This window comes from Cotesia typhae, unplaced genomic scaffold, assembly GCF_013202065.1.
Source record: "Cotesia typhae breed Kobodo isofemale line unplaced genomic scaffold, CoteBio_Ctyphae contig_34, whole genome shotgun sequence".
NCBI lineage: Eukaryota > Metazoa > Arthropoda > Insecta > Hymenoptera > Braconidae > Cotesia > Cotesia typhae.
In genome coordinates this window covers 1,694,618-1,714,773 of record NW_027423742.1, presented here as the reverse complement: position 1 = coordinate 1,714,773, position 20,156 = coordinate 1,694,618, and the positions used below count along the sequence as shown (strand labels likewise).

Here is a 20,156-nt window from a genome sequence, read left to right as displayed (position 1 = left end):
CTAATAGTAAGATAGGATCCAGCCTGATCAGCCTAAGTAGATCACGACTAAAATGAGTCGTAGAGCTTATCACGGGACACTAGATAACAGTAAAGCATCTGGGCAAATTGGGACTGACACAGGACACCAAATGCCCCAGATGTGGCAAGGAAGATGAAACACCTCTTTATGTGATGACAGGCTGTGAGACGTTTGAGAGACTTCGCAAAGAAGTCCTGAAGGTGGATAAAGATAGCATCACCGAACTCCTGGAGACGGGGATAGCAAGACTGCTTCACTTTGCTACAGAAGCGGGCTTAATCCAACTGTCTCCTTAAGGAAGAATGTGACAGCCCATCAAAGGGCCCGGGTACAATGGCTTCATTGCTGAGTGCCCGGACAAATCACAAGTCAATCAAAGTCAAACGAATGTTACAACTAACGTTAAAATACAGTTACAATTTCAATTAAAATTGAAATCTGAATAAACATGGGACGCTTATCTCGAAAAATATAATAAAATTTAGTTTAAAAGATTATAAATAAATGAATTGTTAATAATAAAAAAAAAGGCAACAAAATGTACATGGAAGGGGATGCGTGAGTGCGTTCACCTACCCTTTTTCATAAGGGCGTGACCTGGCCCGCTTTTCCAACAGAGTAGGGACGTTAGGACGGAAAAATAGCTCTTTATTGGAGAAGAATTTTCTCTCCTTGAACTTTCAAGACAGGACCCAAAAACCATAAAACGGGCCTGGACTTAAAAATTTGCCTCTTCTAGAAAAAATTGCGCTCTTGATCAGTACAGTCAGTCTGGTACCTTTGTAGTCACTCTTTTCGTGAAAAAAAATTTTTTTTTGTTAAAAATCGAGTCCAGTTATTTAGTGAGTTAAAAGTTTTATTTTGTGTCGACACACACATACGTATGGAAATCAATTCAAGAGATTATTTAAGCCCATCGAAAAAAAAAGGAAAAAATAAAGTAAAGTCAATTATATCAATTTCCAATTATTTCCAATTTACAAACTTTACTGAAAAATTATAAGAAAAAGAAAATCGGAATTAAAATTTAAATATAAACTTCATAGTAAGGTTTGATAATATCCTTAATTTAAATTGTAATATTTATTTGTATCGTGAGTTGTATAAATTTTATTGGTTTACTTTAAAAATATATTAACAATTAAATGAAAGATATTTTAAATAATATTTTAAATAATTACGCATTTGACGTAACAGGGTATTTTAAAGTGATTACAGGTGAAGCGTGCAGTGCAAGGTGAGAGAAGTGGTATGACCGCCAGATAGAGTGCCACGAAAATCAACAGAGACTGATCCCCGGGGTAGTTACGAGACAAAGGAAGCCAAAAACAACTAGGACTTTATTCTTAAGCAGTAATTTAGATCGTCGTTTTATACAACAAGGTATTAATAATTACTCTTTGAGAAAAAAGTGGACCGCGGTTACCCAATACTTTATTTAGTTCTCCTTTTTGATTTATTAATGTAATTATTTAATCGACAATTAGTATTAATAATTAATCCAGATTTTATAATATTCGTTAGTTTGAACTGAGTAATTTTCGTGAGGAGATACACCCGAGAGTTATTCAGTCGATCTTGAGGTGCAAAATCATTTCTAATATTCGTAGTGAGAATTTTTAATGAACCAAAATTAATCAAATTTATATCTGGAGTTGTTTTATTAGTTGTGTTAATTTTTATAATCAATTAATTCGGTAAAACGAATGATAAATTTTGACACTTAAGAAAAACCGAAAAGTGTCTTCTCAGCAATTCTTGATCGAGCGTCAGTAGAATTATACGTCGTAGTTAATCCAAGGACCCATCTCAAAACAACCAAATTAGCGAATGTCTTGGCGTCCACTTTACGAACGCCAACTTTTGTCGATTTTTATGGTTAAATATTTTACATGGAAATTATTGAATATTATGTTGAAATTATTTTACTTGAGTTAGTTTATATTACAAAATATTACATTACCAATTTTTGTCATGACTCGTTATATTTATTGAGTGATTTGATTGACGGCAAATTAATTATGATAAATTAATTAAGACAATGATTTCGAACTAACTTCCTTTATTCAATTGTTGAGATTAATATAGTTCTGTAAATTAGAGCTTACGCTCATGAGATATTTTTTAGTGAATCATATTGTGGAAATATAGTTAGAACTTAAGGTCAATTTATTAATTGTCGGTATTGAGTATTTAGTCCAGAGTTAATTGGAATTTGTTTAATAATTTGGAATATTTGTGTGAATTAATATACTGATGACTGAATATGTTAGTTAAATTTTTTAACGTAAATTAATTTATTAAATTTAATTTGTAATAAATTATTTAATTTAACCCTTTAACGCTGAAATGGCTCGAAGTGACCCACGTGGCACCGGAGTAGGAAGCGTGTAAAGTAAACGTAGAAGGGGTCGTCTCACTAAGAATGGGAGAAACTCCCAGAAGCGTTAAAGGGTTAAAATAAAAGTGAATTCGTAGTGACAGTGTATGATGTTGGTATGGGTTATGTGTGTGCTACAGCACATCTAGGTCTACGTTTAGTCACTGGGCCGGCTGTTACTCCTGTAAGCTAAATTAACGATCTCGTGCATACGATTAGTCTCTGTGCAATATGATTAGTAAATTATTGGTCGTGTCGTTAATTACGTTAGTTTAGTTGGGTCACTAATGAGTAAAGTAAAGATCATTGTTAAGTTGTTATAAGGTGAGTGTGTGAGTGCTCAAAACTGTTAAAGTTATTTACTGTCAATACATACCGGTACAATTGTTAATTAACTAATTTATTATTTAACAGCCTCTTTCTCCACTCTCTCTTACCCTGATAAGTTTTTTCAGTTCTGGATCAGTTCCAGAAACCGTGATAATAATCTGATGGCGCCCTATTAATTATTTTGGTTGTTGTTCATTTTTGTAGTTGTATTAAATAATTAATTAGGGGCCAATACACAACAATAGAACCTGTTATAACCAATAATAAAATAATAATTCCAACTATCTTAAATGGAACACTTTCATGTACAACTATAGCTTCTGTTTGAAAATACCGCTAAGAATTATGAAATGACAAGGGAACAGTTTTAGCGCTTATGTTATTAATGATTTATATTTGTATCTTAATAAGCAGAATAATTTTGATATTTACAATATGTACCATTTAGTTTTCAAATTAAATATATTTCGGAATCAATGCTACAGTAGATCAAAATACATCTGGTTAAAAAAAAATACTTTGTTGGGCGTAAACTTGCGTTATTATATATATATATATATATATATATATATATATATATATATATATATATATATATATATATATATATATATATATATATAATACATGAAAAGCAACAACTATGGCGCACTTGTGATAATTCCCGAAGTCACAAAGTGACAATTCCAATTATTTATTTTTTAATTTCTCTGAGCTCTATTGTCGATATTATCATTTTTCCCCAACAATTTTACTTGTAGACTTCATTTTTCGATATTGGATTGTACACTTCCTGAAATATTATCGATTTTCATGATGACTATTTCTCTTATTTCGATTTAATGAATTCAATTGTCCTATGAAGCCAACAAACAATAAACTTTTCAGGAAAAATATATTTATCGCATGATCCAGGAAGTAGAAAAACTCAGCATCAAAATGTTAACGGTCATCGTTTTGATATTTTCTCCAGTATCTGTAACAAAAATATGATAGAAATTGTAGAATATAAGCATTATTTTGCTTTACTATTGCGAAGAGGGTAATTGACGTGGAGAGGTGAATAGGCATCGTTAACATAGAGAGCCAGCAATGTGACAATCATGAATGGAACGAATGAGTAATGATCGCGAGTCGCCGTTACCCCGACCATATATGACGATTTCCTTACCACAGCAAAATTAATTTTTATTATTTGAGTATTACTATGTTTAGTGTCATAACTATGATCCAAACTACTATGTTAATTATTGCCATTATTGCTATGCTTAATATTACTATGTGGATTATTGTGATTTATTACGATTATTATGATAATAACCATGTTAATTGTTACTGTTATCACCATAATTATTATAATTACAGCTATTAGCGACCTACAGTCACCATGTGACTGCCGAGATTTACGGATTACACATAAAAAAACTTTGGCTCAATGATTGTTTAGTAAGGTACTTTTTGAATAAATTTTAAAAATAATAGTGACATGCCAGGATCAATTAAAAATAATTCAATAGAAAAATATGACGGAACAAATTTAGAGAATCAACGAACTATTCAACATTGCTCTAAAAACTTAACATATAAAGTCGATTCTCAATGAAAAATTTCTAAAATCGTAAGAAGTGTAACAGGGCACACTGTTACCCTTGGTAGCTATTACGAACCGTTGTGAATTCGATAAATTATCGACACGACACCAGAGCGCGATGGTTTTATTTTAGGTAGTAGGGAGAGGGGCGATGGGCCAGAGTGAGGACAAGTGAATTGCAACCAGGAGAATTCAGTAGAGGTTGTACCACCGAACATTGCGGACACCATTGGAAATCCAGGTAAATATCTAATCGCACGTCCATTTAGTTGGAACGCGAGCGATTTTTTATAATTATTAATCTATTCTAATTAATAATTCTCAATATACTAATCCAATTGTACGTCTAGGAATTATTATTATTGCGGTTGGAAAGCAGAAGGAGATCTCCGAGAATAACGAGAGCGACGAGGACGGCAACAGAGCAAGGGCCGTAGTAATAGTAGGCGGAAGGAGTCGTCGAATTTTGCAAGGTATCGGGTTATGTCTCGTGGGCGAAAAATTGACTGTGGTTTTTACCCGGTCTAACTTCCTTTTCTGACAAGGTTTTGATTACTTAATTAATTTAATTGGTTTCATAATTTAATTGATTGTGGAAAAAAATTAATTATTAGTTGCTAGCAAATTCTGTGGTCCGATACCCAGAAAATTATTGGATTGACCTTGAGGTGAAATTTTTTGATAAGTTTTTACGCGTTGTTTCGACAATGGAATCTATTAAATTATTAAATTAATTGTGGATAAATTTTCAGTTAAATAATTTAATTACTAAATTTAATCGGTTGTTAATTTTATAAGAAGTGGTTGTAAATTTTGTTACTTCGCAGTATAATTTTATTACACGTGTGAAAATTTCAAGGTCACATTCCTAGCATTATTAAGTTTATTGTGTTGAAGATAATCGCTAGTTAAAATCATTAATTCTGTTAAATAAATTTTATTAAATTATTTTAATTTCGGTTGGGTTATAAGTGAGAGAGAGTGAATTAATTGATGAGCAACTTCGGATAAATGGTACGGTTTTCCCTCTATATCAGAAGTTACAATAAAATTTGGTTATTGGAAATATGGTACATCGGTAAAATAACTGGAGGTCACGTAGTCTACATACCCGTGAATTAAGGTACGGTTTCCCCTCTGTTTTGCGGGTATGATTAAGATATTATTAGTTAAGACTGGAAAATTAATTTTATAGAGTGCGTGTGAGATTGTTTTATAAAATAAACAATTGGTAACACGAATTGTTAATTTTATTAATTTCAGAAGATTTCCTAATTCTCTCTGCCCTGTAGATTATCTTTCATGTTTCTTCCAGTTTCCAGGACACCGTTATAACAACCTGGTGGTGCCCTTAAAATTAATATCTAATTAGTTTCAACATATTGGAAATTGACATCTGTTAAAAATTAAGGCTGCTATTGAGCGGGATAATAAAACACCCCGTTACAGAAGGCATAAATTTATGTCAATATTTTTTTTATGATACAAAATTGAACTATAAAACTTCTTATCAAAATTAGACAGTGGGGAAAGTAGAGAGATATACAGAGTTTCGATGTTAAAATCTTTATTGAGAAGTGCAGGAACAATTCGTGTATTTACTGACAATGTTGATTAAGATCATGTTCATGTTGAAGGGTCGTCGAGTCAGAGGGGATGAATTATGTAAGGTGTGGATGGATCGTCGGTTGAAGACAGCTGAGAGGAATCTGGCTGCATTTTCCATTTCTTCCTATTCATAGATGTTTAGAATCACATGAGAATGCAGGTATATTAGGTAGGTTTCGATAATTTCCATGAAGTGACGTTGCCTCAGGTCATTCAATGCGGGACAGTATGCAAGAAAATGGTCGACAGTTTCGCCCTTAGTGTTACAGAGTTTGCAAGTTGCATCTGTAGAGAGATGGAGACAAGTGATGCGTCTGTTGTAAATGTTGGCTAGGCGTAGTTGAGCAATCATATGTGCTAAGTGGATTGGACATCTGATTTTCAGGTATCGGAGTATATCTATAGTCCATATCAACTGGCATTGTAGTGAAGAGGAGCGGAAGTTGCACTCAAAGTTCAGACGTTTAGCTCGATAGGTGATGGCAGTGAAAAAGTTTGATTGTTGTTTTTCCCAGAATGTGGGGTCTAGGTTAATGTATTTAAGTTATGTATGAAGAACTTGACAAAACTGACGGAATGATAAGGACAACGGGAGATCCATGGCAGTTGTGTTACTATCACTGTCAGCACAATCATTGTTCTCATTGTTGTCAATAGAATCATCCATGGTCACTTGCATCATCATTAGGATCATCACTAGTATATGTTTGTTTCTCTACTAATTTTGAAGCTTCTTTTCGACACAAACTTCATAACAAATAATTTCCACCTAATCCCCACGTTACATTCATTATGTCAGTTGCTGGAAGTAAACCCATTTTTCTTGACGGTGATTCCAACTTAAATGGATGACAACATCAATCGAATTGCTTTATTAATGTCATAATGTCTTCATAAAATTCTTCCAATCAATTGAGATTAATAGAATAAAACTATTAGCTGAGTAGTGTGTCAGGGAGGCATGGCTCCATCGGTAGAACAGATTTGTGGGTGTGTGTCCATGCTAAGTTACAATCTACAGGTATGGACGACCTGTTTTGCTGACGTGGATATGGTGGAGGATTTTTCGTGGGTGGCGCTAGTGGTGAATTCTGCAGCCATTTTTAAATCATACTGGTCGTTATGTTTAAAATCTTACCATCCGCCATTTTGAATCTACCATCTAGTTACTGCTGTCTACCATTTTGAGTTGTGAATCCATCAGTTTGAATTTTGAATCTCACACCATAACGATAATATATAGTTCAAACTTCGCGCGTCTTGTACTAGAGCCATCTACCTTTTCCACCACTACTTCTCATCGCGCCAACTTTAGGAGAGTAGTGAAAGGTGTTTTTCAACAGTAACAGTATGTTAATGCTGTTGGACTGTACCTCCTATACTCTACCATATACCTATGCCTGGTGCGTCTCGAACTTCATATTAGTTGACTACAATGAAAATAGTTGATATCAACATTCTTTAAAATAAATACTCAAGTATGTATTGATAAGATATAAATGAATGTAATAAGTGAGGGGTTTAATGAATTTTTAATCAATCGTTATCAATCCAATCATAGCTATTTATCATTTTCTGTATTTATTTCGATGAAAAAATTGAATATTAACATCAATCAAACCACAATAACTTATTTTTAATCAACATTATTTAGAAATATAAAATCGAATTATCAACAAAAATCTTAATTAAATTGTTAATAACCATGTATCAGATACACTTTCATAAAATGTTAATTAAATAATTGACTAGCATGAATTAAGCTCATCAAATATTATTAATAAAATTTTAATTATTATCTAACGAGATTTAAGTTTATAAAAATAATCTATAATAATAATAATAATAATAATAATAATAATAATAATAATAATAATAATGATAATAATAATAATAATGTCATCAAAGAAGAGTCTCTTAATAAATTGCGGGCTCTAGTGACTGCCAAAAAGTCACTAGAGAAAAGGCTGAAGCGGTTGGTCGACAACTCGTTGTTTCGATCCAGCCCTTCACGGTTTCTGACAGCAAAGACCGATGTTACTGGGACTTATCCAACACCTGAGCGGGTGGAAGCTTTTTGGACTGAGTTGTATGGAGATCAACCAAACGTGAACGCCAATACTCCAGCTCTGCACGACTTCAAAGCATTCTGTCGGGAACACCGTCGGCAGAATGCTGATGAAGAGAGCCCTGCAGTCAGTGTGGATGAAGTTCGTTCAGCTCTAAATAGCAGCAAAAATTGGGCTGCCCCGGGACCAGATGGCATTAATGTCTTCTGGTGGAAGAAGTTTACTTCTACCCACCTCCATCTGGCCTGCATATTTACATCATACATTAGAGCTGACGATCCGATTCCGAACTGGCTTGTAGAAGGGCGAACCGTACTGATACCTAAAAAAAGTGACTTGTCTGACCCTAAGAATTTCAGGCCTATCACCTGCTTGAATGCGGTTTATAAGATTTTTACAAAAATTTTAAATAACCGTATCTTGCAGCAGATAGAGCCTGTATGGCAACAGATATATGTACAACGTGGCAGTAAAAGAGGCCTGTCAGGTTGCAAGGAGAACCTGATAGTGGATCGATGCGTCTTACAAGATGCGATCTACTATCAACGCAACCTGTCAATGGCTTGGATTGACTATCGCAAGGCATTTGACTCAACTCCACATGAGTTGATTTTATATCTACTCAAATGCCTGGGAGTCAATCCCGAAATAGTGGAATGCAATCGGCGTACAATGCAGCTCTGGCGGACGCGTATTCACATTGGAAGTGGAAACGCATTGCACGTAACCGGAGTTGTAGAGCACAAACGAGGGGTCTTCCAAGGCGATTCCTTGAGCCCTCTGCTGTTTTGCATTTCACTGCTGCCTATATCTGTTGCTCTCCGTAAAACTCATGGGTACTCTGTGGGGCCTCCGGGTGATCGAAAATATTCGATCACCCATCTGCTTTACATGGATGATCTGAAGCTATATAGTGCTGATGAAGATCATCTACAAGCAGCCCTCAACATCGTAGCAGAGTACACACGAGATGTCGGAATGTCTTTTGGGTTGGACAAGTGTGCGGTCGTACATCTGGCGAGGGGTAAGTGCTCTGATACTGGTGATGATGTCGAGTTAGTAGATGGGAGTGTCTTAAGACAATTAGACGCCGGGGAGTTGTATAGATATCTAGGAATGGAAGAGCACCGCATGCATGCGGTCTCTGAAGTCCGAACAACTCTGCAGGATTGGAGTGGCTTCACGATCGTGTGGTTCTGGGTTTAACATACGAGGTTGCCAATTTCACAGCAGACGAGGACGACTTCCTGATGCAATTTGTTCATAGTCATGAAAATGCACGGAAGGGATCGTTCTTGTATAAGGCAGCAATCTACGCGGCGAATACCTTAGGTCTCGGAGAAATAAACGCTCTCATTGAACTCCCGAAAAAGGAGTTCAAGAGCGTCGTCAGGATAGCCGAGGAGAAAAAACTCCTCGGTGAACACATGGACAAGTCTATGCACAGCGTGTATTTCAAACACGTCCGTGACCATGGCTTGTCCACCCAGCTGACATTCTCCTTCTTGAAGTCAGCTGGCCTGATGTCCGAGACCGAAGGGTTTATATTTGCCTGCCAAGATGGTGTTATCAACACTCTCGAATACCGTAGCAAGGTGCTCCAGGCGCAGCTTCCGGACACGTCCTGTCGGACGTGTAAACAACATCCAGAGACGCTGATGCACCTTTTGTCGGCAAGTCCTGTGCTGGCAAGAGGTGCCTACATACAGCGGCACAATGCTGCCCTGCGAGTATTCTATTATCATCTCAGATATAGCTACGGTATCGATGAGACACCAGTGCAGCCTTATCTGCCAGGAGATATTCCGCAGGTTGTTGAGAATGACAGAACCAAAATTTATTGGAACATACCGTTCGCAACAACCCGGCAGATTGACCACAACAAACCTGATATTGTGCTCTTCGACAAGGCTACTCGTGACATTTATGTCATTGAGTTCTCGGCCCCGGCTGAATACAACATCTCAGCCAAAGAAGAGCACAAAAGACAAATATATCAGGATCTCCCGTTTGAAATTGGCAAACTTTACCCAGGTTACCGTGTCAAGCTTGTCGTCCTGATTGTTGGCGTCCTAGGAAGGATGAAACAGTCTTTTGTATCCTCACTTGCCAAAGTTCCAGCTTGCTCATCAAAAGCTGAGTTCTTGGCAGTTAGGATGCAGAAGGCTGTTTTACTTGGTTCTCTCCGTCTCTTAAGGGACATGACTTTGGCCTGCTGTGATTACTAACCGCCTTGTTGTGCAGAGTGGTCCAGCAGTAACGGATGGAGCTCAGGCTGGGCCCTCGGAGAATCGGACTCCGGGGATAACCCCCCTGAGCATTTAATAGCAAAATAAAAATAATAATAATAATAATAGTAATAATAATAATAATAATAACAATAAGCGGTGCTTGTTACGTGGCCTCCTAGTGGCGCACCGCGGGAAACGCAGACCGCAACATCTGGTCTGTAGGCTAACAACGTAACCGGAGCAACGAGCCAACTACCCGTTGCACCGTAATATCTGAGTTCCAAAACAGTATAATCTCAGAAGTGCTCCCCACAACCGGTCCTCTTCGGATGAGGACCAGTCATCAGGTGGGAGGAGCACACCGGACCCGATGACTTATGACGACCCCGGCGCTTATAGGATTAAGTTTAAGTGGACGGAGGAGCTTCGCGCCGATCTCTTGGTGTGCTGGCAGAACAGCGAGCCGGAGGTATCAGGGTATATGGCCCGGATGCACACACTTTGGTGTGGCATGCATCCGGAGCACAGACATTTTACGCCCAAACACCTGCGTAATTACGCCTCATACCTTCGGCATAATCGACGATCGCTGCTGCCAAATAGAAGGCAGTCTAATCGGCCTTCATTTCCAGCACCGCTACACCAAGAACGGCACCGTTTCTCCGAGGACAACGACAACCTCTTTACAGGTCGACAAGTGAGCATCTCCAAAAAGATGACTCACTCAAAACAACAGCTCGACACGGTGAACGAAGATCTCCCCACACAGCTTCAAGAGGACTCCACTCTGCTCACTGTCAACCAAGTTGTCTACGGTGCCGCGGCTTCGCTTCTGCCGATAGAGAGAAGACATTCTCTCCTTCGAGGCGAAGTTGAAGCTGCGCATCGCTCAACTTGGACACAAAATTGACATTTCTCGGAAACAAGTCTCCCGCATTCAGTGTGTGATAGAGTATGTTAGTACTCAAAGACCGTACACGCCAAAGTTCGTCGCCTGGCGGCAGAACTTCGAAGGCGACATCACACACTGAACAAGAGTACTCTTCTTGTCATCAAAGAAGAGTCTCTTAACAGGTTGCGGGCTCTGGTGGCTTCCAAAAAGTCACTAGAGAAAAGGCTGAAGCGGTTGATCGACAACTCTTTGTTTCGATCCAACCCTTCACGCTTTCTGTCACCTAAGACCGCTGTTCCCGAGAATTATCCATCATCTGAGCGAGTGGAAGCCTTTTGGAGTGAATTGTACGGAGATCAACCAAACGTCAACTCGGATACTCCAGCTCTGCACGACTTCGAGGCATTCTGTCGAGAACACCGACGGCAGGATATCGCCGAAGAGAGCCCTGCAGTCAGTGTGGAAGAGGTTCGTAAAGCCCTGAATGGCAGCAAGAACTGGGCTGCCCCGGGTCCAGATGGCATAAACATCTTCTGGTGGAAGAAATTTTCTTCTACACATGCTCATCTGGCCCGGATTTTTACATCATACATTCAGGGCGACGAACCAATTCCAGACTGGCTGGTAGAAGGGCGAACCGTACTCATCCCTAAAAAGGGTGACTTGTCCGACCCAAAGAACTACAGGCCTATCACTTGCTTGAATGCGGTTTACAAGATTTTTACAAAAATCTTAAATAACCGTATCTTGCAGGAGATAGAGCCTGTGTGGCAACAGATATACGAACAACGTGGCAGTAAACAGGGCGTGTCAGGTTGCAAGATCAACTTGTTGGTAGATAGGTGCGTCATTCAAGACGCAATCTACTACCAACGCAACCTGTCTATGGCCTGGATTGACTACCGTAAGGCATTTGACTCAACTTCACATGAGTTGATTCTCTATCTGCTCAAATGCCTCGGAATCAATCGCCAAACAGTGGGATGCATACAACGTACGATGCAGCTCTGGCGAACGCGTTTTCACATAGGAAGTGGAAATGCATTGCACGTAACCGGAACTGTTCAGTACAAGAGAGGCGTCTTTCAGGGAGATTCTCTGAGCCCTCTGTTGTTTTGCATCTCACTGCTGCCAATATCTGTTGCCCTCCGACAAACTCGTGGGTACTCTGCGGGGCTACCGAGTGATCGAGTATACTCGATCACTCACCAACTGTTTATGGATGATCTAAAGATATACAGTGCCAACAAAGATCATCTACAAACGGCCATCAACATCGTAGCAGAGTACACACGAGATGTCGGAATGTCTTTTGGGTTGGACAAGTGTGCGGTCGTACACCTGGCGAAGGGTAAGTGCTCTGATACGGGTGGAGATGTCGAATTAGTGGATGGGAGCGTCTTAAGAGAATTAGACGCCGGAGAGTTGTACAGATATCTAGGGATTGAAGAGCGGCAAATGCATGCCGTCTCTGAAGTCCGAACAACTCTTCGCAGTGAGTATGTTAGGAGACTCCGGAAGATCTGGTCATCAGAACTTTCCGGCAAGAACAAAGTCTCAGCTACTAACATGCTCGCTGTCCCGGTCCTACTTTACTCTTTTGGGATCCTGAAATGGCCTCGAAATGAGTTGAAAGATCTCGACAACAAAACCCGTAAAGTCATCAATATGAATCAGAGCATGCACCCTAACTCATCAGTCGCCAGGATGTACCTCTCCCGGAACATCGGAGGGAGAGGATTGCAGAGCTTGGAGCGGCTTCACGATCGTTTGGTTCTGGGTTTAACATACGAGGTTGCCAATTTCACAGCAGACGAGGACGACTTCCTGATGCAATTTGTTCATAGTCATGAAAATGCGCGGAAGGGGTCGTTCTTGTATAAGGCAGCAATCTACGCGGCAAATACCTTAGGTCTCGGAGAAATAAACGCTCTCATTGAACTCCCGAAAAAGGAGTTCAAGAGCGTCGTCAGGATAGCCGAGGAAAAAAAACTCCTCGGTGAACACATGGACAAGTCCATGCACAGCGTGTATTTCAAACACATCCGTGACCATGGCTTGTCCATCCAGCTGACGTTTTCCTTCTTAAAGTCAGCGGGCCTGATGTCCGAGACTGAAGGGTTCATATTTGCCTGCCAAGATGGTGTCATTAACACTCTTGAGTACCGTAGCAAGGTGCTCCAGGTGCAGCTTCCGGACACGTCCTGTAGGAGGTGTAGACAACATCCGGAGACGCTTATGCACCTTTTGTCGGCATGTCCAGTGCTGGCGAGAGGTGCATATATCCAGCGTCACAATGCTGCCCTGAGAGTACTGTACTACTATCTTCGTCATTGCTACGGTATTGACGTGACACCAGTGCTGCCTTATTTGCCAGGAGATATTCCCCAGGTTGTTGAGAATGACAGTTGCAAAATTTATTGGAACATGCCATTTGCAACAACCCGGCGGATAGATCACAACAAACCTGATATTGTGCTCTTCGACAAGGCCACTCGTGACATTTATGTCATTGAGTTCTCGACCCCGGCTGAATACAACATCTCAGCCAAAGAAGAGCACAAAAGACAAATATATCAGGATCTCCTGTTTGAAATTGGCAAACTTTACCCAGGTTACCGTGTCAAGCTTGTCGTCCTGATTGTTGGCGTCCTAGGAGGGATGAAGCAGTCTTTTGTATCCTCACTTGCCAAAGTTCCAGCTTGCTCATCAAAAGCTGAGTTCTTGGCAGTTAGGATGCAGAAGGCTGTTTTACTTGGTTCTCTCCGTCTCTTAAGGGAAATGACTTTGGCCTGCTGTGATCACTAACCGCCTTGTTGTGCGGAGTGGTCCAGCAGTAACGGATGGAGCTCAGGCTGGGCCCTCGGAGAATCGGACTCCGGGGATAACCCCCCTGAGCATTTAATAACAAAATAATAATAATAATAATAATAATAATAATAATAATGATAATAAAGAGCTATTCGGCAGCCGAAATGGATGTAGATTTCATTTTATCACTTATTAATCAAAAATACAATTAGATTAACGTATGATGTATATTGTAATCATTGTAGTCAAAGTTTACACAGTTATTATATAAAATCTATCATAATTAATCATTATTACTTGAGATTTGTTAATATTAATTATTATTACATGAAATTTGTTATAGTAAATTAATTTTTTATTATATTGACTTTATTTTGTGAACCTAAAAAATTTTTTTATTCATTTATTGTTTCATTATTACCGTAATTAGAAATTATTTATAATCAACGTCACAGTCAATTTTAGAAGCAAACGAATTGTGGTGAATTTGATAACTGTATTCTCGTTAACTAAATATTCCTAACTTCACATAATAAACAAATATTATTTTGTTATTTAAGAAATCCGTCATTAAAATGTCTATTAGATTATCAGTAATCATAATTATAAACTGCGATATTAATTGTAAATTTATCTATATTTGAAAATATGGTTAAAATAAATTTTAATGAGAGTCAGGAACTCAGATTGTTTGAAAATGGTGAAGAATCAACGTAAGTGGTATAATTTAAAATTTTATATTAATTTCAGAAGTACAATAAAATAATTATCCCAACTCATTTTGTTGTTTAAAAACTTTTGATAATTTATTACAAGGTAATGTTAATTTTTCTTTTTTAGTTTTTCAGGATTTGTTACGACAATAGTTGGAATTCAGTGGGTAGAATTCGAACATCGCTTCATTTTTTTAATATCTGAACGAAAAATTATGCGATATGCAATTTATATGGATACTTTATTTAAAAATGTAATAAATAATATTCATTTGCATCAGTTATTAACTATAAAAAAATCGATAGCAAGAATTGTTGATTACTGTTTATTACCATTAAACAGTATTAAAAATAGTCAGAATTTATTATAATATTAGTGAGTTCACAAACTTTTAAATCAACGATTAACACCACGATAAATTACGGTTTTTGTTTATTTAAAATATTTTGTAGTGCATTACTTTGATAACACTTCAAAATGGTATGAAAAAATAATTAGATTCATAACATAATTCACTTCTTTAATAAATATAAAGAATTATTTCATATATATTAGGGTGGGTCAAAAAAATCGAATAATTTATTTTTGACTTTATACTCTGAAAAATAGGTTCGTAGACACCTAAAAAGAATTCTCTCCAAGTATAAGCTCTTAATTATAACGGGAAGGTCCTCCGCTTTGCGGGTTTCTATTTTTTTCGAATAATCAGATAAAAAAATTTATATCTCGCTTCCAACTGCTTGGAAAAATATTCCGTGGCATAGATTTTGTGAGAAATTGAATGCTTTACAAAAAAGGTCTCTTATGACTTTTTCAAAAACTCAACCGATTAAAAGATATTCATAGTTGAAGTTTGGCTATTTTAAGGAAAATATTCGTTTTTATTATGAATTTTATAAGTCGATGAAAAAAATTATTTCGGATTGCGGAACTCATGATTTTGTAGGAAATTTACTGCTCTACAAAAATGGTCTCTTATGATTTTTTGATTAAGTGAAGCCGTTACGAGATATTCATCGTCAAACATTAACGAATATCAATATTTCCAGTTTTTGATCAATAATTCGATAAATTTTAATTTAAACTATGAGTTTCAGGAAAATTTACATAAATTTGAGTTTCGATCGATAAAGAAATGTTATAAACAATTTTTTTAATATTGTTTTCAGTCTTGAGCTTGTTTGATTGCATTAAAACAAGATATTAGAGCATTTTTTCGACATATAGCCAATGATTAGTTTAATTTGAAGTGAATGACATATTTCTTTGTCAAATTTAATATGAAAAGTATTGAATCAAGTGAGAAACAACCAGTATTTAACTTTTTTATAGATAAATTTTTTATTGAATTATCAATTGCAATATAATTGTCTATATTTTTAACATAACAGTACGCTATTACTATAAATAATTTCTTTATTACAATTTGGGAATGTTTTTGATGTTCTTTGACAACTTGCAATAAGTACTGGAATTGTTCTTCATTTTTGTCAAGCATTGATTATATTCACTGACTAATGCAACAGCTCGCTCTGCTGAATCATTGACAACTTTTAGTTGTTGAAAGTATTCTTTATTTTCGAGATAACTCTCATTAGTAGGCCATAATTCAACATCGACATCAAGAAAGTCATACGGTAGATCGAAGATTTTGAAAAGATTTAATGACTTTTTAGACACAAAGTCACTCAGAGTTCTCTGCGCCAATGAATTCAAATCTTTTTAGCAATTACAAATCTTTTAGCTTTAGAATCTGTACCTTCACGAGTATTAACAGCTTCAACAATACTTTTTTACTTCTAATGGAACGCCATCGTCAAACAGTGATAAAATGGCAAGTTCATCGCTCAAATACCATAAGTGCGAAATCATTTTTTCACACGTAGCTGAAGAAATCAAAGGATTGATATGTTTGTACTCCAATAAATTTTTCATAAACTGCAAGTCATGATAAGCAGCAGTTGTTGCAGAAGTTGATGAAAACCAAGCTTTTAAATACAATGTGACTATAAAAATACAGAAATGACGAAGACCATGCAATTCTTTCTGAGAGAGTTTGAATTCATCTCTGAATAGATACATTTTCAAACTATAAATGGCCTTAGCCATCCATCTAGCATGATGAACAGCACCAGGACGTTTGAAAGAAATCTTTTCTTGAGGCATTTCTCCAAGGAAAATCAATGATAATTCCAATAATTCTTTATCTAACTTATTATAACATTTCTTTATCGATCGAAACTCAAATTTATGTAAATTTTCCTGAAACTCATAGTTTAAATTAAAATTTATCGAATTATTGATCAAAAACTGGAAATATTGATATTCGTTAATGTTTGACGATGAATATCTCATAACGGCTTCACTTAATCAAAAATCATAAGAGACCATTTTTGTAGAGCAGTAAATTTCCTACAAAATCATGAGTTCCGCAATCCGAAATAATTTTTTTCATCGACTTATAAAATTCATAATAAAAACGAATATTTTCCTTAAAATAGCCAAACTTCAACTATGAATATCTTTTAATCGGTTGAGTTTTTGAAAAAGTCATAAGAGACCTTTTTTGTAAAGCATTCAATTTCTCACAAAATCTATGCCACGGAATATTTTTCCAAGCAGTTGGAAGCGAGATATAAATTTTTTTATCTGATTATTCGAAAAAAATAGAAACCCGCAAAGCGGAGGATCTTCCCGTTATAATTAAGAGCTTATACTTGGAGAGAATTCTTTTTAGGTGTCTACGAACCTATTTTTCAGAGTATAAAATCAAAAATAAATTATTCGATTTTTTTGACCCACCCTAATATATATTTCTAAGATGGCGGGCAATACACATATCGCTGAGACTAGTGCGAAAACTTTTAAGTGCCATTCTAATATGCAGGTACCTAAAATTGGCGTATGCATCATTTACGAAAGTGTTTTCCATACAAATGATTTCATACGTTTGAATAAAAGTGGTTCGGGAAAGTTTATAAGTGATATGCTCGTTATATGCTCAGCACATCAAGTGAACATAACCCCCAAAAGTCAATATGAAAACATTGACCTATGTGAGGATGCTCGTAAAATCATTGCACAAGTTAAACTTTTTGAAAAAAATAAAGTTAGAGAACAACTATGTCAAAATATTTCTTTAAACAAGACCAGAGAATCTTTACTGTTAGATGAGACGATAATTGATGATGATCTAGCCCTTATCAAAATTGAAAATGAGCTACTGAAAGAACTAAATACTGAGTTAAAAGAAAAAAAATGATCTATTGAGAGAATTAATGAAGTGTAACGCCAGTTTGAAGCAGAATGATGCAATCAGCTATGCTGACGTTACTAAATCGGACAAAGCTAATGTCAGGAATATTATCCCTTGCATTAATATCAAGCCTAAGGATAAAAACACTAAATACACTTTCACGCACGTTAAGAACCAGTTACTCGGTGACATCGCTGTACCAATCAAAAAATTACTGACTAACAAGTCGGGTAATGTCACCATAAAGTGTAAGAATATAGAGAATGTTAACAGAACCTCGGCTATGCTGAATAATAAATTGAACAAGGATTATCAAGTTGAGGTGCAGACTTTGAAGGCTCCGAGACTAAAAATAATAGATGTACAAAATGACATGAATTTTGAGGATCTTACTGAAGACATAAAAAACAGAAATCCATCGATGCTATGTGGTAAATTCTCACTAGTTAATGAATTTAAAAATTCGTCACAACAACGTACTATCCTAATTGAAGTTTCACCGGAATTATACAGTGCAATAATCAAAAATCAGTATAAGCTCTATATCGGTTACCAGTGTTGTAAAGTTGTAGATGATATTAACATGAATTTGTGTTTTAAATGTGGTCGGCTGAACCACAGTAGTAAAAAGTGTAAAAATATAGTTAAATGTTTAAAGTGTGCTGGTGATCATGAGGTTAAAGACTGCAAATCAGAGGTTATTAAGTGTGTCAATTGTGAATTTTACAATAAGAAATTTCACCAGAACAAGTGTACAAATCACCACCCAAATGATACCAATAATTGTGATTTTATTAAATTTAAATTACAAAAGTTGATGAATATAATAGACTATCCTACAGTACCCAAAATTCCTAAATTTTTAGGGCGGTTACCTTATCAAAAGAAAGAACCTAATTTACTGACTAACGATAAATAAATAATCATTAATGGCTACATATGATAATAACACAACAAGTATAGAAAAACAGTATGACTGCCTAAATAAACTAAATCAAGTTATTGGATCTAATAATAATGTACTAATTCTACATGTCAATGTGAGAAGTTTAAATGCTAATCACAAGAATTTAGAAATTTTAATAAACAATTTTGATACAAAACCGGGTGTTATAGTTTGTTCTGAAACATGGAAACTGGACTACTACAGTTATTATCAACTAGATGGCTATACCATTTATTACAACCAAGGACACGTTAACAAGTCAGACGGTGTTGTGATTTATGTCAAATCTACTATGTCACACTCAATCATTAATGAAAACATAGGCCAATGTAAAATTTTATCTATCCTATTAAGAATTAAGAATAATATCTCTCTCAAGATCTCTGGTATTTATAAGTGTCATGACATCAGTGCAGAAAATTTTAACATCCAACTCCCTGAATACTTGAAACAAAACAAGAACGTCAAGCATCATTGTATTGTAGGTGACTTTAATATTAATTTACTAAAATCTGATTCTATTTCTGAAAAATTTATTGAAACAATGTTGGAATACAATTCCGTAAATTGTTTTAGCGACATCACTAGACCAAATAGTATAGACGGTTCTTGCATTGACAATATGTTCATAAAATCTAATTTATTTTTATCAAATTCTTTTACATACACGAACCTCTTTACAGATCACTATCCAATTTTCTTAACAATTAACTGGCAAACAAAAAGTATTACGAAATGTTCTAAACCTTTAATTAATTATAACAAAATTAAAATTTTAAGTGATCAAAAAGATTTTAACTATATATTTGATATACAAGACCCAAATAAGGCTATAGACGCATTAATTTATGATATAAAAGGCCTGATTAACAATGCTACATTCAAAACTAAATCTAATAATTTCAGAAATAAAGGTAAATCTTGTTATCCTAGAAAGAATTGGATTACTGTTGGTATTGTTAAATCGTGTAGTACCATAGAAATGTTGTATAAGTTATGGAAGCTTGATGTCAATAATGATAGACTAAAAAATGATTATAAAACCTATTGTAAAATTCTATCCGATGTAATCAAGCGGGTAAAAAGAAATTATGATGCAGAACAGGTCACTAAAAACAGCAGTGACAGTAAAAAACTTTGGCAATTCATAAATAAAAAACTGGGTAGGAAAAACAAATCTGATTGTGATATTGAAAAATTAAACTATAATAATACTGAGCTTATGGATTCCAAAGATATCGCTGATGTTTTTATTGACTTTTTCAGCAGTATAGGTATAAGTTTAGCTAGTAAAATTAATATAGATA

At 35.9% G+C, this 20,156-nt stretch overlaps 1 protein-coding gene across 1 annotated transcript in view; it reads right to left on the bottom strand.

The window, feature by feature from the left end:
- Window positions 1-3,375: 3,375 nt before the first annotated feature.
- LOC141526529 (uncharacterized) overlaps window positions 3,376-20,156 on the bottom strand; it is a 95,010-nt gene continuing 78,229 nt past the window's right edge. Inside the window, exon 2 of the transcript XR_012479042.1 lies at window positions 3,376-3,707. The gene's annotated coding sequence lies outside the window, so the exon portion shown is untranslated. The remainder of the gene's footprint in view (window positions 3,708-20,156) is intronic.